The sequence below is a fragment of the Otolemur garnettii genome, unplaced genomic scaffold, assembly GCF_000181295.1.
Source record: "Otolemur garnettii isolate 467f Iridium unplaced genomic scaffold, OtoGar3 scaffold00169, whole genome shotgun sequence".
In the NCBI taxonomy this organism is placed as follows: domain Eukaryota; kingdom Metazoa; phylum Chordata; class Mammalia; order Primates; family Galagidae; genus Otolemur; species Otolemur garnettii.
The window spans coordinates 3,466,127-3,488,292 of NW_003852564.1; positions in this window are offsets into that span (position 1 = coordinate 3,466,127).

Consider the following 22,166-nt stretch of genomic DNA (forward strand, 5'->3'; position numbering starts at 1 on the left):
CAGCAAGAGAATGAGACTGACTCAAAACAAAAACAAAAACAATATAACAAAACTACCCCAATTTAATATATCATCTGTAAGAGCACACAGAGATATCTAGATGGGATGTATGAGAAAGAAATGCCAAAGCATGAAGGCTGCCGTGAAGATATATAATTTATGAATTTTAAGGACGTCATAAGGAAAAAACAGAAACTAAGAGAGTCAATATTTAAAGGAAAATTGCGTACTAATTTCTGAGGATTGAAGGAAAGTATTGAATCTGAGACTGACCACAAACACTAAGTCCCTAACAAAATGTACACGTCTGTGTGACTACCTAAGATAGAACCGCTTTATCACATATTAATCATAGATGCAAAAAATTCAAAGACAAATTTAAACATAACAAGAATGAAAAACAGATTCTTTAGACCAAAATGGCAATAAATGGCAGAATTCATAGCAGGAATAATAGAAGAAGGATTAAGTGGGATAACATGTTTAGCCCGTTACAAAATATACCTGCTATGTCAGGCAAGTACCTAAGCTTGGTGTTTTCAAATAGTAAAATCTAGGTGTTTTCAAATAGTAAGATCTAATCGCATTTACTACTTCTATATCATGAGTGAAAGAAAATTATATACTGTATAATTTACAATGAAACTAAACTTAAAAAGGGTGTAATGAAGACACAGGAAAGCCAAAAATCTTTACTATACTATGCTGATTAAACAGTAAATATTGACTATAAAATTTGTAAACATAAGAGAAATAAAATTCTGGGTAACTATGTTGCATATGTTAGGTGGGAGACAATAGGAGGTAAATTATATTGTTTTAAGTTAACTGCCTCAATCAGAAGGGGGGCGGAGTTCACCACAAACTTTAATTATTTTTTAGAAATATATAAAAGTATGGATGTGTGGTAGGTGAACGAGTTGTCTTCCTTAAAAGTTTCACTACCCAGTTGCAGCTAGGATTCTGGCAGGAAGTTGCTTCTACTAATTCAATACAATTTCACATGTCTTTTGAACCCAGAAGGGAGGCAGAAACCATTTTTCTGCTTGCCGTGATAGAAAACAGAAAACAAAACAAGACAATAATAGAATTAAGTAAAAATATATCAGTAACCTTAATACATGTAAAGAGATTAAGATATTAAAATGCTAAGAATTAAGACTGGCTTTAAAATATCCAGCTATATTTAATGGGTTCTTTGAAAACAGCTCAAGTAAGAAATAAGAAAAAAACAATCAATTAAAAATAAGATAGTAGAAAAAGATACGACCTGGCAAAAGAACATTTCGGTTGAAAAGACCATGAATCATCTCTAAGTAAAAACAGCTTAGTTTCAGCGTAAATTAAAATTGATGTTGGTGAAAATAAAAGTAGTCCTTTGTGTCTCTGCAGTTGAAGAATAGACATGTGGAAAAGGAAGAAAACAAAAAATACATGATAAAACTGTCTCAAAGTAAAAACAAATGCCAGTTCTTAAAGGGTACAGAGTGTTTCAGAAAACTCTGATATTCAATTAGCTTCAGCCAGTTTCTCAAACATGTACAGAAATAATTGAAATACTGTTTTAAAGATTTATTGTTTGGATATGATATGCCTAGGTGCATAGGGACTGCTTTCTGTTTTGCCTGTCTCAGGGCCCTGACAAAGCCCATCACACTCTATTTTTTTTTTTTTAGATCATAACTGTGTACATTACTGCATCTATGGGGTGCCATGTGCTGATTTTATACACAATTTGGAATGTTTACATTAAACTGGTTAACCATCACACTCTTGATGAATGAGGATGACCGAGAATGAAAAAGAGCTAGGCAGCTTGCTGCTATTCCAACAGATGCAGGATATAGCAGACAGGGGCTGATATGGCTGGGTTGCCTCCACCTTTGGTTGGGGGAAGATTGTGCATAGGCAAGGACTCTGTTCACTGCACCGGGAGACTTAAACTAATAGACTCTTTGTCATCATGTGCTTCTAGGATCTCTGTCTGGGATGAGCAGACACAGGCAATTAAATGTCTATAGCCAGAGGGCGTGCATGTTACTTTTTTCCTGAAATTCCCTGTCTACAATTAATCATATGGTCACACCATATTTCCAAGAGCTCGGATACACCATCTATCCACCATCTAAGAATGAGAAGAGACGCAACCACAGTTATACTTGGCACTCACACTAGGGATGACTTTGAATAATTTTAAAAGTATGAAATATGCAAATGACTAAATTTTCGCATATATGTTCTGTTCTTATTTGTGCTACAAAGATGGTAATACAAACAACATGTATATTTAAAATTTAGAATCATTGATTTGCTAGATATATTGACAAAGTTCAGTTATTGAAGAGATGAATGATATTGAAGAGTCACTTAAAAGTCACATAATAGAGCCCTCTTGAAAATATTTAAGGCATTTCTAGGTAAGCCTGGGAAAAGTCATGTAAGTCATTTTAACGATGTTTAACCATTTTCTGGTCTTAGAACAGGCATCCCAAACCATTGGGGAGCAACAGTGAAAACACATAAAGTGCCATTCATAAGGAATAAATGAGTTACTACGTGTGATACAGTATTATTGGAACATGTCTTTGTAGATTTGTAAAAGAATTCTTCAGTTTTCACTCTCTTCTTCAACAGTGACCATTCAAAAGAAAAACATGCAATTGAATTGAACTCTAACTGTAGACATTAAGATGTCACTGAGCCCCCTGTAACCTCTATGCTGTTTTTTATATAAGCAATTGAATTGCCTAAGCCATTGTTGATTTTCTATTATTTTCAGTTACAAAACTTACTCGCTGTTCTGTATTCCTGAATTATGTCTAATGAATAAACTTGGGAAAATGGATTATTTAATAAATAACTTTTTTGTCAAATAAACATATTCATTTCTTGCTTCATGGAGGAAATAAAATGATGATCATTTTTCTAAGAATTGAGAAAACTGATCTATTAGGTCTAATATGAGCTAGCTTTCTTATAAATTAGTTCTCAGCTGATGTCCAAATATGCCTTGTGCTCCTCAGAAGTCATTAATCTCTAGACCTGAGCCTAAAAGTTCTAACTCAAATGCTTAATTTAGTGACATGCTATCATCTTGACAGAGGTAGGCAACTCTGAACAAATTAAATTTTAAAATGTCGGACCACCATTTTTTCCCTAACCAGAGATGTTTTTGATCCAACAGAAAATTATCAGTTTGTGGATTTATGGCAGCTTGTATTCTGGAAAAAGTGCGCAGGGCCCACACAGATTTAAACTTTTCTGACAACATGCTCTTAGTTGTAAATCTATAAGAGTTAGAATAAAAAACGATGTAATAAAAAAAAAAGAACAGTGGATGCTAGTTTACAAATTAGGAATAATTGTCAATCATAGACAGGCTGATATTAGCAAAATATCATAGTTACAACTACATCATCTTGTCTTGCATAGGCTAGAGAGCTCCCTAACTAAACAGTTACAGCTTTCATAATTAGTCTTGTAACTACTTAGTGTGAAATTTCAAATTCATATCACTTTTCTGGATTTGGAAAATAAGGAATTTTATTCCATAAAGCAATTATAGTATTTTAATACATATTATGTATATTTAAGTTGTGAAGAGAAAGCAAATAACAAAAGCAATATTTCTCTTCTAATCCTTGCTTACTGTATTTTTTTAAGTTATTTGCAGTGTTCTACTAACTGAAATGCTTAGTACTCCTTTTCCATTGTGACCTTTAGCAACAATCATCTAGTTCTTACAATTAATTATTTATAACAATGAAAGTTAGGATTCCTAACAAAATAAAACATTTATTTGTGACCTAGGTGGCATGCAAATATCACCCTTTAACCAAATCCCAACTATTCTGATCCCTTTGCTGGCACAGTGACAGAACTTATTATAGAAAGTTCAAGACCTCATGCTTAAATATTGTAAATTAGAGAGTCCTAAAGTTGTGACACAATCTTCCAAACGAATGCTGCTCTCTGGGAGTATTTTGGATATCTTTAGAATCTGCTTACCATGACAGAAAGCTATACTACTGATAAACAAAATACATAATTTCTGTAAAGACTTGGAAATTACTTGCAGAAATGGTTTGAAAAGTCTTGTCATCTCAGGAACTGATTTTACCAGAAAACGTGGATGTTCCATTAAAAGGAAATAGGATTCCTCCCACCGCCATTTTGATTTCAGCATGCTGGGCGGAAGAACATGAGCATAGGGAAGGTGTGCCATCCTTCCTATGTAAAAGAAGGTCATAACCGGGAAAAACTAAGATTTCAAACATGGTCTAAGTAGCATATTATATTTTCAAACTTAGTTATGGTCGAGTTTTTTTTTTTTTTTTTTTTTGAGACAGAGCCTCAAGCTGTCCCCCCTGGGTAGAATGCCGTGGCATTACAGCTCACAGCAACCTCCAACTCCTGGGCTCAAGGGAGTCTCCTGCCTCCACCTCCCAAGTAGCTGGGACCACAGGCGCCCGCCACAACACCTGGCTATTTTTTGGTTGCAGCCGTCATTGTTGTTTGGCAGGTCCGGGCTGGGGATTCGAACCCACCACCTTAGGTGTACGTGGCTGGCGCCTTAGCCGGTTGAGCTATAGGCGCCGAGCCCATGGTCGAGTTTTATATGAGACAAAAAAGTTGTGAATGCATTTATGTTAAGAATCAAGGAAAGGAAGAGAAAGAAAAAGGGGAAAAGTACTTAGTAATGACTAATAGATAAAAAAGAAGTTGGAAATATTTAAATCTTGAACAACAAAAAAGAACCAGAAGCATTAAATAAAAGATTGCGAGCTGTTACTTTTATCGAAAAGCTCACAAAATGGTTCATAAGTTAATAAGAAGCAAAATGCTGTTATATTTAGAACAATTGTTTCTGCATTGTGCTGTTCCACAGAAATTTAATAACTTGTTATTAATCTTGGAAGCATCTGCCCGGTACTCTATTTAAGGCATCTAATTTTTAATATTCTTTTGAATTTATTATCTTATTTGTAGCCTTTGGTACTTGACAGCTATGAATAAAATTAAATTACAAGTCTACCTTTTGGAAAGTTCAGTATATGTATTAGTTATTAAACTGATTCATAAGTCTTCAAAATGCTATATCTGCTTGTCTGATGCACAATCAAATTTAGTCTGCATCCAAATGTTTCATTCTGGAAAATGAAGCCTTGAAAAAGTAGGTTTATTCAGAATGTCATGCTTTTGAATTGCCCCTTCGACACTTACCTATTTTTGAAAATGATAGAAATACATGTTACTAGGATCTATATGTACACAACTAACTGAAAGTATAGTTAGGTGTAAACTAAAGAACAGAAAATATTTAATAAATATAACTGTGCCAGAACATTAATACAAAAAAAATAGTAAGTTATTTAGATTACTTACTCAGGGCTAAACTTCAAGTTTAGTACCCGGGTAGCCTTGGGAAAGGTACTTACGTACTCTGTGTCTCAGTTTTCTCATTTATAGAATGGGACAAATACTGCCAGAGATTATTATTTATAAAGTATTATGAAAAATACATGACACATGATACAATGTGGCTAAATAAATCAATTCAAAATTATAAGCATTTAGAAAGACTTTTGTTGGTATGTTACTGTAGTATTTTACAGTACATAATATAGAATACTCAATACTCTGTAGCATATATATGCTGTACACCCTTCTCATATCATGGTGTTTATTTCAAATGGTGTGTAACCTGTAATGCTTCCCAAATGTATTCCTCCTTTCAGGCAGTTTCTTTCATCTGCTTTTAAACACGCGGCATTTGTATTCAGCCCATAATATTATACTTTACATATTTGTTATTCGATTTCTATTTACCTGTGAATCATGACCTCTGTGAAAGTGGGGATCCTGTCTTACCATGTAGCTTTAAAATTCTATTGTTCAATAAATCTCCTGTTTTTATATTGTACATTTTTAAGGAACTGACAAATGATTAATATATAATATTTACTCTTTTACCACCTGCACCATAAGCCCTGGGCTCAGAGTGTTATTCCATAAATATACATTGTGTTGCCGAAGAAAGGAAAAGTATATTTCATCCTAGCTGGTTTCCAGTGCGTCGCCCAGGGGAATAATTATCCATGGTAAAACGAGTGACTCTCTGCAGCCGCTCACTTAGCGGCCCGCTGTGCAGATCTCCCGCGGAGGCAGCAGCTGAGCTCCAGGTCAATCCTGCCTGTACACAACACCTGCCCTTGTGACTTTCAGTTTGGGGCAGAAATTGAAACCAGGATTTGTTTTCTCCACCTGTGGCATAATAACATTTAATGGACTCTGGTTATCATAGTTAAACATGCTATTTGTATCCCACTTTCTGTTACTATGAAGCAAAGTTGTTGTTTTTTTTCCATTATTACAGCCCATAGGAAAACAAATACATATTGTAACTATCATAAATACCATACACACATAATTAAAGCCAAATTTGAGAAAATAAAATTAACTGTTTCCTCTGATGAACTGTCAATTATTTTACCTAGTCTTATTTTATCTAATATTCTTCGATTCTATTCTTTACCTCATTTTATTTTTGGAGGCCATTTTTCTTCTGATTGAAACAGGATGTATCTGGAATTTGGTAAAAGTTTACTCTAAGGATGACATGAGGTATCTAGGGTACCACTCAACCACCCTAACCCCTGCCCTGCCAAAGTAAAATTTTGTTAACACTCCATAGCCGGTATTCTGACTCAGAGCATCTATAGCACACCCTCAAATTTTGAATAAAATTTCTCCAATCATTTTACATTGTGTTCAAACTCATCACAAAGCATGAGGTTAAATTGAAATCATTAGTAACAAGTTTTTCAGAATAAGCTTTTCTCTGAACTTCCATAGCTTGACTTCAGAGCTTTATGTTGCATAACATGTGTTCTAACCTCTTCAGAATATGTTATATATTGGTTTTACTTACATGTTTCATACAAACTTGAGCTGGAATTGAATTCTCTTCTAAAATGTTACAATATAGAAAATTACCTTTTTCCATCCTGAAAAAATAAAAGATGATGCAACTATTGTCCTTCACACAAAAGTGAAAGGAACTGAACACCCCTAGCTCTGTCCTGGTCCTTCTGTCTCCAGCCAGTCTGTTTTATCAAACAAAAACTTTCTCATTATGATGAATGCATAAAGCCGGACTGTCCCTGACTGAGAAGCTGACCACCACAGAGAGTAAATAGCTGAAGGTCTTTTTAAAGAAAATATAATTTCTCCACAGGAGAGCAATGAGGCGGTGATGTCGCTGGGCAGCAGCAGCCCCGCCCCCTAATTTGTCCCAGAGGGTACCTGATTGCCTCTCTGCCTCCCACTCCTCGTGGAGGGCACAGACACAGGGGCTGCCTTGCAATGTTCCTCTCATGTCTAATGCATGCGGCCGGGAATGGTTTGTCCTCTCCAAATGAGTGTGTAACGTTCAACAGCTATTTAATTAGTTTCACAAGGACCTTTGTTTTCTGCTCTAAAAAGGAAGAAAAAAAAATACATGAGGGTGGCACCTGTGGCTCAAAGGAGTGGGGCGCTGGTCCCATATGCTAGAGGTGGTGGGTTCAAACCTAACCCTGGCCAAGAAAAAAGATACGCAAGTCATTTAAATCATGTTATATTAATTATAATCACATGTTTTCAAAATTACCAGTATTATGAAAGTTATAACTGAAATCTATATTCCTCAAATGTATCAGGTTGCTATTATTCTGCAAAAAGAAACATACATACACACAGATCATTAAAATGTGCTTCCTTTTTATAATATATTATTTTCCTACATAAAAACTAAACAAATGCATTTATATTTAAGATTTGACTTAGTTTGATATGGAATGACACAATAAAAGTTGATAGAGCTGCAAGCTGACAGAGAATGAGGCCAACGAATGTGATGTATTTTACCATGGAGGTCAGCACTTTATACGTATTGCAGTTCAATTATTTTAAGGTAAGTTTTTATTGAAAGGACAATTTTAAAACATGGAATGCTTTGCAAACAATATGCTTTTTATTTTCTGAGGATAAAATTTTTCAAATACTAATAGAAGTTTACGTGTGATAACGGTGCACTCCAAAGACTGACAGCTATTTCAGACTCTTAAAACTTAAGACATTCCTAAGTTGTTAATGCTAATTATCTATATGACAGCTCTTTGTTCTAAATGAGTATGTAAATAGCGAAATTCATTTACAAGCTAATACATTTTAATCTCTTCTAAATGATTTTTACTTTCATCTCCTAATAATTACTTTTAGCAGCATTTGCTAACTATATTTACAATAAATGGCATAAATCCTGGCTCAAGATGTATCTCTTTATCATCAATGTAAGTCAATATAACTCTTAGGATAAACCAGGTAAGTCGTGCCCTGTTCTCTGAGCAAAGCGAAGAGGCAGTGACCTACTTTCCTTTCACATTGTGCCTACCAGCAGCATTAAATCAAATGGAGCACATTAAAACCATCGCGAGAGGCAGACAATAGTTTCCCTCTGATGGCCTGCCTCAGCCTGGTAGCAGTGTGAAAGTTACAAAAGTCATTTGTATCAACTCATTACCATGTCACCTCATTTCATGCCCCTGCTGGATAAGTGGCAATAAGCCCTGTGTTAGCGTATTCCACATTGTCACCATTAGAACAAATCCTAATAGCACCCAGCTGTCGAAGATTACCCTAGACAGTTATTGAGATTTAGGAGGGGCAGCTTGCTACTGATTTAGGACATATTCTTTAGAATGCCCTATCATTTATTCTAGAATGGAGAAATAAAGCTAATTTTATGAAGAGTACTCATGAATTATTTTCTTCATGTAGGATAGTCTAATGCTCCCAGTAGAGTGTTCTTCTTGCACTTTAATTCAAGGTAATGATGTTGTTGCATCTTATGCAGGCACTTAAAATGCAGTTTAATGCCATAACCACTGCCAACACTCCTGTGTGAATTCTTGGGACATTAAATTAACTTAAAAACTGAACAGCAAAACGTATTAAAACTTTTGTTTCTTCTTTCGGTATAACAGTGAACAAAAAATTAGCTCTCTGAAATTGTAAGGAACCCCATTGATTCTAGAAATTCATCAGTGGCCTAGAGAGACAAATGAGATGGAAACAATTACAGAAGTGTGTTTTTACGGGACATTTATGACATCTCTATGAACTGATCTTCTAAAATAAGATTTTCAGCACTTCCTGCAATCTGCCCATTGTGCTGTTTTAAAATATATTTTTACGGGCGGCACCTGTAGCTTAAAAGGGTAGGGTGCCAGCCCCATTTGCTGGAGGTGGCAGGTTCAAACCCAGCTCTAGCCAAAAAAAAAAAAAAAATGTGTATATATATATATATTTACAACAGACTAGACATTATATTGTATAAATTATTAACACATTAACTGCCATCAGAGTTGTATTTTACTCATGCTAGTTTTAAGCTTAGGGCCTTGTACAGTATATAGAACTGAAGGATAGATGGGGCGGTCCATAGAACCCTGGCACAAAACTTCTGCTCATTTTTTTGCTGTCAATCACCTCATTTCCCCCACTTCCAGTCACCTGCCCAAGCTTGCTACACATGCTTGACTGTGTTCTCTGATTACCATAATTTCCAATTGCACATTCTCCCTTGAATGTTTGCCTGGTGCTCTTTGAACAAAATCAATATGATAGTGTGTGTGTTGTGACGTAGCTGTATGAACTATGAGGGTATGATTTAGAAATCATCATCCAAGGTCCACCCCGGGTCTATGCTAGACACAACTGAATACTTGAGGAATGACAAACGACTCAATTCTTAGAAACAAATTCAATAAATATGCTGAGAGTCACACACAGCTCAACATGGCATGCAGTATAAATCTGAATCTAGCACCAACGAATTGCATATAACTCATACACAGAAAACAATAGAAAAATAAAATAAATCATTATATTAGAAGGGATCATTTTGTTTTCCAAGTTTTAATTCTAGTTTTGTAATAAAATAGAAGGAAAAAGTAATTTAACACAGTGTGTTAAAGATCTTGCAATTTATCCTACTTTCTATACAGAAGTTTTATGTCCCTTTATTAAGTTGGAGAGAGAAAACTAAGTAAAACAAATTGTATGGGTAATAGCATTTCTTCAAATTTATCTTCTGCTAAGTCACTACTTGTTTAAGTATTCAAGTGGCCTGTTTGCTTGTGTGGTATGTAGAACACTATTACTGAAGTGAGCAGCTCTGTGTTATACACACCAGAATACTACCAATAATAGTCTGCCCCTTCCAGATAATTGTAATAGCAATTGTTAGGGTTGTTCGTTAATAAATTAAAAATTTAGGGGAAGTGGGAGAGTGAAAAAGAGGGAAAGAATGGTTAGTTAACACAGGAAGAGAATGAGGGAAAGGGAAATCAAATAGCTTGATCATTTCTTTCATCTGAAAAATTGCAGTAAAGATAAACCTCTCAGTGTTTTTGTGATTACAGAATACAATAAAAGTTTAATGGAAATTAGGTCATGTAGGAATATTGTATAAGGAATCTTTATACAATGTTAACTTTTGAACTGAAGTTAGTCTTCATTTGGTTACTGGAAAATTCTGATTAACTTACTTCCCATTTCTATTCTTGCTTATGTATTTGCAAAGCAACCTTTATTCAACTAATTGTAATGCCCAACTGGTCTTCCGGGTGTTTGCTGTTCAGGGAACTAAATACTTCCATTGCATTAGGATAACTGATTATTTTACATTTATATAGCTATGTAGGCTTTTTAAAGGGCATAAGGGGTTGAACTAATAAATGAATAGATGAATCAAAGCTGAAGTTGAGGCAGCAACAATTGGAAAGGTATATTTCAATAATTAGAAAAATTGAGGACCTTTGACACTAAGGATATTTTCTGAGAAAAACACTTTATATTCACTCATTTACTTTTCAATCATTAGAACAAAACTCTAGTATATACCAGTTATGTGTTAGGGATAGATGATGAAGATTCAGGAGTTCTGGAATTTCACTGACATCCTTCACCCCACCATGACTTTAGAAATGATTTATATTCTGAAAATTAAACTATGAAAAGCATGATCAGAATAGATCAGATTAAAAGCAGCCAAGTCGTCTCAAAATTGACTCTGATTTCAAGCCACAGTAAGTATTAGAACAAAGATAAAATATCCATGTCTTAAATACATATTCATAAGCTGATGAGAATCATTTAATTTCCAATTTTTATAATTTACCTATAGAGAAATTACTCACTTTTCAGAGAATTTGTCTTTACACATATTTAATGTTATAGTCCAATCTGAAAATTATAATAATAAAGTAGCATTAATATTTAGAATATTAATAGTATATATATGTTAAATATACTATATAGATATATATATATATATACTATACTATATATATATACTATATACAGTAGCTCAGTGGCTGGGGCATCAGCCATATCCACCAGCCTGGGCCTGCCAAACAACAATGACAACTACAACAACAAAATAGCCAAGCATAGTGGCGAGCACCTATAGTCCCAGCTACTTGGGAGGCTAAGGTAAGAGAATCGCTTAAGCCCAAGATTTGAGGTTGCTGTGAGCTCTGACGCCACGGCACTCTACCCAGGGTGACACAGTGAGACTCTGTCTCAAAATATATATATATATTCACACACACACACACACACAGATATATATATACATATTATTTATATGTGTGAACACAATGTGTCTCTATTACAAAAAGAATGAGTCAGCAGGAGTGGGCAGGCTTAGTATATGCCTCACCTTGAGACGTTTTTGCTATTGATCAATTGAACAATTGAATCTTACCTTCTCAAAGTTCCTAATAAATAGACCCCTGAATTCTATGATGAGACTCAGATTTTGCAATATGTGTGAGTGTGTGCATCTATTTATAAGTGTGCTTAAAACTATGGGTGTACACCATCTAGAAATGTTCGCCATACATTGCAAATATCCCTGATTTACAGAAATTTTTTGTACCACTGCTAGTTTTAGTTACATTGTTTCTTTTAGCCAGTTTAACTACAATTTGTAATGATGCTATTTTTAGTGAGCATAAACAAACTTATCAAATGGGAAAATGCAATATACATGTATTCGTGAAAGTCTTTATGTATTAACCATATGTTCATACATTTATTTTGAGAAACATGCAAAAATTATTAGTCTTTCATAACCTACTTCTCAGGAAGAAACAGGAAAATGACAGCTTATCACTGCCACTAATAAACACTTTCAAAATATTTTCAACGATTCCTGTCTGGAACAATAAAAATCACAAATAGGGTTATTTCCAGTGTCTGTGAGCTCTTCTTCTTATGTTTTTTTTTTTTTGAATTGTATATATATATATATAATTACACTCTCTAAACACCTCATAAATCCTTTAAGCATCACCTGTATTCCAATAAAACTCTAATATGAGAGTAAGAGTCTGTTTCTGAAAAATATTAAGAAATTTATTCTATTGATGATTAATTTATGAGAAAATAAAATACATATTTTTTAGCAGTTAACTTTCAGTTTTGGTGATTTCTATTAGAGATGAATAAATTATGATTCATCTTGAAGAACACACATTAATAAGAATCCTGAGTTTTTCTATCTTTACTTTTATTTTGCAACTAACATATAACACATAAATTGGGGCTCAACCAGAAGCCCATATTTTCCTCACATGAAGAAAAGTGAAATAAATATTAATCATGGTCTGATGAGTATGTCAAGAATAAACATGTCAGTTTCTATGTCATTTCAAGTAGAAATCTTCAACCTTAGCAAGATTGAAGATTGTCACAAGACTGTTTTTTGATATTCTTGGCTATATTTATATCCAAAGTTACAGGTTTTCTTGTAGACTTCAATATATACGTAGTCTTAACAAAAGGTTTTCTCATGCATGCATTCTGTCATAAATATTACAAACAAATTTAATGAGAATTCACATAGCTGCCAAGCTTGGGAAAGGGCAATTTGAAAACCATAGTTTGTAATTGGTTTCTCTGACTACTTGCAAAAACAGAAAGCCAAATAACTATCTGTCAACAATGAATTGTTGGTGAGCAGATAGTGCAAAAGTTATCCCAAAGCTAGAAAAGCACATAGCTGTGAGATAAACCAGACAGACAAGGAATGTAACAAGGTTGTGATTATGTAAACTCATATTGTGGTTATGAAGAACCAGTATCCATTATTTGGGAAGTCTAACTTCTCACTTCATATACACATAAGGTGTCAATAATACAGGTTCATACAGAAAGGAAGGATGATTTCTTTCTTTTTCTGAATTTTTATTTTTGAGGAAATTGTTTCCATCACCTCCAAAAACTGGACCTCAATTCTATTTTAAGCAACATTTTCATGTGATAGGCAAGAAGGAAATGTTTAGAATGTGATACTCAAACTAGACAATCCATCACTTGACATGTAAATATATATGCTACGTTCTAAAACATCTGTTAAAAGTAAAATCTTAACCTCTATCTTCTCTGAAGAGTCAAACATCTCCTTCAATATCAGAAGCATAGGGGTCATCACTTATTCCTTCTTCTTTCCACTGTCACTGTAGTTTGAACTTATACTGATGTTTAAATAGATCAAGCAAATTTGGCAGATGTAAGTACCCATAGGATACCGAACATTCATTTAAAAAATATATATGATTATATATCACTTTAGGTTGTATTTAAGATGTAAATAAAAAGGAGTTTTTATATTAAAACAGCAATGATTTGTTGTTTTTCACGTTTATGTGAGTCTATGCGTAGGGCAAGATTTGGCTGAATAGTTTATGTATGCCACATGGTAAGTCAGTGGAATCATTCAAAGCTACATTTAGTTGGTGGCTGGGCCTCGCTGAAAGGTCCCAGAAGATTTCTTGTCTCATGTTTCTGGGGCCCCATACTCCTCCCCTTGATTTCTATCTTGCCATGTGATTTTAACTTGTGTGTGTTTGCGTGTGTGCGTGCATAAATTAGCAGCTGGATTCCAAGATAGAAATTTTGAAAAGAAATATCCTAAATATGCAAGTGGCTAGCAAGTCTCTACTTGTCCCACACTTGCTAGTGTACCAATGACCAGACCGTTACACCTGTCCATGCCCAGAGTCAACAAGAGAGAAGACTAGAGAAGAGTGTGGCTATCCGGGGACGTGGTTCACTGGGAGGGTGCTAACGTCACACACAACCACAGCGTTTAACAGCAACACAGACAATGCCATTGAGAGACCACATGTCCAGGGAAAAGTTGCCCAATTTTTAACATTTCAAGAGAATGTGGGAAGATCTTGGTGGGCTGGATTTAAAAAGGAAAGAGGCAGACCATCTTTGTGGCATATCAGAACGGAAGTAAATATGGATAGATATGAGTGGATTTTTATCTTTAATCCTAGAAGAGATTTTCTTTAAATGGCTTCCGTGTTTTCTCCAAAGCAGGAGGCTTCAAATGTCACTTATGTGAGGGGGAAGGAAAGGGTTTGGACATTTTAGAAGAAGAAAGGGCTTCAAACTTTAATGAAAAATTAAAGGACTGAGTTGGAGTGAGAAGTGTATTTGGACTGTCAGGCGATATTATAGAACCATGAAAGCTTAGTGACTGCGAATTTATGATTCAGTGTATTTTGCTAACGGTCTTGCTAATGATGAGCTCAAGGTAAGAAAGCTAAAATTGAGGAAATTGTTAAGGAAATAACGAGTCTTTACTGTTCAACCTTCACAACTCTGTTAGACAATGTCTTCATTCTACTGAAGCACTGGGAATTCCAAATTCTCCCAAATTGTCAAAAGTTGAAAGGCTGGCAAGGGGTAAAAGTCACTATTCTTAACTCAACACCACAGCAATTTCTCAGGAATTCACTGAAACATTCGCTTGATACAGCTCCTATTTGCTTTACTAAATAAAAGCTGTGTAGCCTGGTGAATACTGGGGAAATTCTCAGAAATTATCATGGTCGTGGGTTAGCAGTGTTTAGATTTTAACGGCAGCTTCACATCTATTAATTATTTGAATTTGGAAAGCAATTTAACCCCATTTATCTTAGTGAATTAGGATTATCATAGCATATAATGTTAGGATTTCATTTAATAAAATAATATTTTTAAGGTGATTAACTTAGTACCTGATGCATACCAAGAATGCAGTAAATTATAGATGTACTATTGTGATTATTCTTATTAATAGTTTTCAACATTTTCACCAATCAAAACGTATTTATAAGTTTGAGAAAAAAAATGCTAAAGAACATGAAAAAATAATTATAAATATCTCTTCTTGGAGCAATGATCATTTTCCTATAATCATGTATAAAGCATCTGTAATGTATCATTTAGCCTGCTAAGGACTAGCAAGTATTTATTAAAGAAATGAGACATTCATGGATGTTAGGTGTTCAGTCAGTTTTGCTGGCTTGCCTTTCCCTGCCTTTCACTGTATTCAGAAATTCAAAATTGATTTGATATAACTGAAGCAGAAAAATCATTAGTACAGTATGTAAGTAAATCTGGCAAACAATTTTCCATTCAGACAAGCACAAATGGAAAACTGATCCACAAGTAATCAGTCCCTTCCTTCCTGAGTCTAGTAAAGACCATCACCAACAGGAAAAGTAATTAGAGACGCTAAAATCCTCCAAGGCATCAAATAATGAAATCTTGGTTAATTTAGAATTATTTTTAATTTTTAATTATCTATGAAATCCTTGCATGTTCTGTGTGTGTGTGTGTGAGATACCATATCAAATGGAAATCTTGATTAGTTGTCTGGTTAGTGGATGTTTGATATGACAATCACATATCCATCTTACATGCAGTGACTACATATTGTTATGTAATTGTGATATATTTGCAAGTGTGATAATAAATGTTATTCCTTATTTATAATGTGGTTTTTATGATGATGTTTCATTTTTATACATTTCCTTGCGATATAAGGCATAGAAGTATGATTTGATTTGGGACTTACTTGGGAGAGTTAACAGCAAGCTCAATGGTTAGGAGAAAAGAAAGCACAGAATGTATTTAGTGATGAGCCTTTAGGCGTACGTAAAAGGGTATCTGGAGGCTATTGATTCAAAATTGGACTTTCAAGGTTATCGTTTCCGCATTTATGTATTTTTATGCTTAATTTGTATCACAGATATGTGCAATGCACCATTATAATTTGGTATTTATAATAATTCAGAACATAAACAAATAGCCATTACAATTGATTTTAAAGTAAGTTGTGACTGATCAGCTGTAATTTCCTCCAGAAAAATTTTGACTTGAGAAAATTTATACTATGGAGCTATAGTTCGTCATAATCATTGAATTATATTCACAAGGAAATTCAAATTATTATTAATTATTTAGTTTTTGCCTTTCTTCTTTTCTTTTTCTTTTTTTTTATTCAATCATAGCTATATACATAAAAGTTATAGTAGCTATACCACAGGAGTAGAGAAAAATAATCTCGTCTCAAAAATTGCTTCTTACGTTTTCCAAAAATTCCCAGGGAAAATATCAAAACTGATTTAACATCTACTGTATTGCTTATGTAACAATAAAATAAACAACAATATATTGAAGGTCGTTTTAAGTTTGTGGAACAGACTTTGAGTGCCGGAGTAATTACCAGGCAACGTGTTGCTGGAAAGCATCGCGGCCTCACACTCCAAGGCGTCTGCAAGCTTTCTAGGAGGGTTACATGATGCAATTGCTGTGAGCTGCTTTGCTTTGAATCTCAGCTCTACCACGTACCAGCTGTTCTGCTTTGAGCAAGTTACTTAATCTTTCTAAGTCTATTTTTTTTTTTGCAAACTAAAGAAAATAATATCACCTTTATTTATAGATTGTGAACATTTAATAATAAAAAAACAATAGCATTCTCATTAATTATAAGCAAACTTTGTAGTCAGGCCCTAGTCAAATAGTATGTATATAATTTTATATAATCCACTGATCAGTCACATGCACTAGACATCATTATTGCTATTTCAGAGATGAGACACTATACATTAAAAAGGATAAATAATTTACCAACACACAAAATACGAGAATTTAGTAGCGCACCTGGATACCCCAACCACTCTACAGCACCCTGAGATTTCCTTTCTGAGCTTTTGGAATCTACTAACTTTTCTTTATAGCTAATCTTTGACATTTGCCATCAAAACAGCTTTGTCATTTATGGACACCTTTAGAGTTTGTTGTTGTTGTTGTTGTTGTTGTTTTTGCAGTTTTTAACCGGGGCTGGTTTGAACCCACCACCTCCAGTATAAGGGGCCAGCGCCCTACTCCTTGAGCCACAGGTACTGCCCCATTTATGGACAACTTTAACCACTCCTGTTCATTGAAAAGGTCAACTCCTCTTCCCCAACATGAAAACTAAAATGAATTGTTGCAAGAAACCAAATGATAGGAAGTAAAGCCTTAAATATGCATCATTTAGAAATGTAGGCAATGATTATTGTTTGAGCTCCCACTATATGACAGTTAAAAGTTAAAATCATATAAACATTTGAATCATTACCTTTTGAAGACAAGGATCACATAAACTTAAAGGTAGACAACTCCATTTGGAATCCCCTGATTATGAGCCACCATTGTAGGTGGGAAGTGGGTAGGTGACAAGGAGTAGAGAGATCTCCAAGTCATATTTCTACTCCATAATGTTGGGTATGCAGACAAAATCAAACAACTGCAAATTCTTTGGTATTTTCTTTTAGAAAGTTACTGCGGTCAATGCTTCTTACAAGGTGGTGGTTCTATATTTAACACCAGAGTTCCTTGGCTTTAAATCTCTGTCTTGCTTCAAACACATCCTGTCCAACTTACACTCCAGGCTTTACAACTTGAACAGACTGTTATTTCCTTTAATACTCATTTTGGTCACAAGATAAGTGGTGATAATAATTAATTTATAAGGATAACCAAATTGTAATAAACTGTATTTACAGCACCTCCCATAGTGCCTAATGTAGGGTAGAACACAATAAATAGAAGCAAATTCTAAAATCTACTAAAAAGATGGTGCAACAGGGAGGCCTGGAGCTCAGTAGCTCAAATCTCTTCTAATGGATAGGAAGCATGACTGGCCTTGCCTCTTGTCTTCAAAGCTACTCACTACACAAACATCCTTGCAGGGATAGATCAAAACAAAAGGCAGTCAGTCTCTCTGTTGGCAAGACATGCTGAAATTGTAGAGACTCATGAAAAATTATCTTCCTGCCGGTACCAGAAATGTCAGGATGGTTCTGTCTTTGACATCAAAGTCAATACCATTTCAAGTCAGCACTTAAATCAGAACTCACAAACTCAAAGGCCTTCAGAAGTTAGTAAACTTGCAAAGAAAGAAAACCAACTTGTATGTGGCACAACAGAGAAGAGTTATTTATATTTAAAAAATTATGAAGTGCTGTATGCTATAGAAATAGCCTCCCTTTTAATTTTCAAAATAACTGTAGGATGGAAGTTCTTATTATTAGCCTACCTATCTAACACAAGAGGAAAGTGAAGCCTAGCGAGGGTAGGTAATTTGTACTAGGCCACATATCTATAAATAGTGGAGCCAGGTTTTGAACCTACGCTGTTGGGCTCCAAGTTCATTAGTCTCAACTGTATCTTGCTCTGTCTATATAGCAGAGCCTGGGCCAATCTAGTGAATCAACATCTGCTAAAAATCACTCCTTTCCTTTCCTTTATATTTTTCTTAACTGTACTTGGAGAAGAAAGTATGCATATATTCGGAACCAAACTCATTTCAATTTTTGACATAATTAAATTGATGTTTTGATGGTGAAAATAATACATGAAATAAGAAACTATTCTCTTTTATCTTAAGGGAAAATAGCTGGCTGTTCTGAGTTATGTTTGGCTGGCACATGTATATGTGGAGGGGAGTCATTGCAAATAAGGGACTTTCTCCAGATCTATTCAAGTTGGATTTTCTGAATAATATAAAACAAAATGTTTTGCCTGCAAAGCCTCAAAGATAGGACAGAATACACTCACTTGAATCACATATTTCAATGGGATATCTTTTCTGTAACAAATGTGGAATACAACAGAAAAACCAATTAATACTTAGTCATATTTCTTTTAACTCACCGGGAAAGTATAGAGGAAGGAGGAAGAAATATAGCAAGAAAGGTTTTCAATTGCAACCAAATCTCTGTGGCCTCCACACACCTCATATGCTCTGCTCCTACCCAAGCAAATGATCTAATATTAATATCTGTCATACGGAAAGGCAATCTTGTCTTTTAACGATGCCCTTTCTAGCTCCAGAGTTCAATTCTTCCTTCACACATTAAGACAGTGTCAAAAAATTATAATGACTAATGCAAGGTTGAATTTTAGCACTCCTTGTTAAATCCGAGTTTCCGAAGCATGCAGTTTCGTTCTCATTTTATAGCATCTCCCTTTCAGTCACAGAGGAGAAAAAAAAAAAAATAGTACTCAGGTTTTAGTGGTTTAAAAATTAAAATTATCTGATATTCTCCTTGGGAACATATATTCAATTACATAAAACCTTATTCTTAATATATTACATCGGTTCCTAATAAAAAAATTCAGACTTGTCATTTGGTTTGAATGATGTATAGCAAAATTAACTTTTCTTTGCTATTTGCCAAATAAAAATCAATTTCTTAAGACTGGCTGCTGAAGACCGAAAAATAAAGACATTATCTCATCAAGGACATGTGTACTCTCTTCCTCCTTTTGGACAGCATAAAGAAAACACTGACAGCGTGGACTCTGAAAAGACATAACTCAGGAGGACAAAATATGTTCTTTAGAACTTTTTAAGCTATGCTATCTACCACATTGTGGGTGCCCTTGTGCTGTCTTATCTACCTCTGTTACTGAAATTAATTTTCATGGAAGTTTTCATTAAATTAGAGAGATTTATAGATGGAATGAAACTTAGAAACTACCTTACCTCTCCTAACACAATCCCTAATTTTACAGTTGCAGTGGAATTGAATCCAGTTGGAACCGAAATGATAATGAAGAATGGAAGGACAAACTTATCAGTTCCTGACTCAACAATGACGTGATCGTCAATACCTACCATGCATCGTTTCTGCCATGCTCAGCTCCATTAACAGCACTGGATGTTTTCCTTAAATTTCGTACGAAATAAATAGTACATTTACAGACATAATCATGAGAGAACAGAAATGGAGTTTCCTTTGGGAATGAAATACAGTGCTTTATTGGGCTTGTCAATCACAATTACAAATATGAGTTTTTGGTCTCCTACAACTGTAACTAATACCAACTCAGTCAGGTGGTGGTGCTTGGAGTCTAGTGGTCATGGTATGTGTGCCTGAGAAAATGACATTTAGGGGTTATGCAGAGCTGGAGCAGTCCAGAACCATAGTTTTCCTGTATTTTATAGAGTTATAGGGCAAATGGGACTAGAATTGCAGCTGATGTTTCTATCTTAACACCCATATTCATAAAAAGGAATTTCCAAACATGTTGCAATACCATAGTTTTGTTGTTAATGTAGTGAGAGCAGGGCATGGCTTCTCATAGTGTATCTATAAAAGTGTGAAATATCTCAAATAAACTGAAAGGCTGCATGTTTTAGAAAACAGAAAAGAATGCACTTTTTGTAGAAATGAAAAGATTTTATGATGATTAATGTTCAAAATCTCTCTCTATGACTACCACAATAAAAAAGCAATCATTATAAAAACCACAGTGATTAGAAAGTCAGGATAATAAAAACATGTAACTGTATTTTTCAATCTTAAAATCACAACAGGATTTGTTTTAGCATGTACATAAAATACATGATACCATTGTAAAACGCACTAAAGTATCAACTGGAATACTGTGTGTGTCATACTAATAAATGCCACACATTGCTGATGTCCTCATCTTTGCCAGCCATTATCACTGTCATTCATCTACAAGTCACTCTGCAGAGGATTTAAGAGAAAGAAAGCAAGGAAAGGTCTTGTGAAAATAGTAAAACTTAATTGTGGAAAATGCATTTATTTTCTAAAGAAATTAGAATTCCTGAATATGCATATCACCCATGATAGGAGTTGCTTTTTAAAAAATATTCTTGGAAAATATCTAATTTAACTGTCTTCAAATCCTTATAGTTTCAGTCTACAAGGGAGATGATATATTAGTTATCTTGCTATGTAAGGTTCCCCAGTGTGGGGAAAATATGACTGTAAAATAATGAGCCAGATATTTCCACAACAAATATAGAAAATAGACCTGCCCTTTAAAATTAGGCCTTGGAAATCCAAAATAATACTTTAGTCCCATCCATGACACCACATTTTTTGCGTGTTCCTGCTGCAGTGGCACTATTAGAAGATTCTGGTAATGAGACCTCTGCAGGTCCCTCTCCCTCATAGATTCACAGTGTGACAGCTTGTGGAGCTAAATATATCTCCAACGCCTTCTCACTGCAGGGAATTCTCATAGTCAGGGAGACATTCCTAGACCCTCCCCTGTGTGGGGATATGAGGATCCCTACATTGGAGGCAGATTATAAGGACTTTACATACTGAGAAATGATATCTTTGGATGCTTGGCAAGCAGGTGAAGAGGGGAAATGTTGAGATGTCCTACTGAGTCTGCTTGGCTTTTTTAAGAGCAATCATTGGGAAATGTGGCTTAGGTTTTGGAAAGGTGAAGTAAGCATCACAAAGTAAAACACATCATAGTAATTTCCACCACACAACAGAGCAAACATTTAATTCCATGCATTGTGTATATACAGACTTGATATACATCATGTGCACAAGTACAATTCAGCCCAGCAATTGTGTCTTGCCCTGGTAGCCCCTAAGTTGAAACTCTCTTTCACAAGTAGGTAATGAACACACAAATGCTATTCTGTGTCTAGCTACCAAATTAATGTGTTGAGAAATCACGGAATGCTAAAACTTGATTTCACAGTGTATACATTTCTGACATAAAGGGAGTGAAAAGAAAAACGCAGGTTAAATCTATGGAAATAAAGATTCATCTTATTCAATCACAGAGTAAAACGGACAGCCGGCAGGATAACTAACTCTGCCCCGTAAATAAAGCAATGTGTCTTCATAGAACAGGGATCTTTCTTACTATCATCTTTATTTAAAAAAAGAAATTAACTAGACATTCAGATGCAAACGTGCATAGTTGTTGAACCTTATGATATATATATA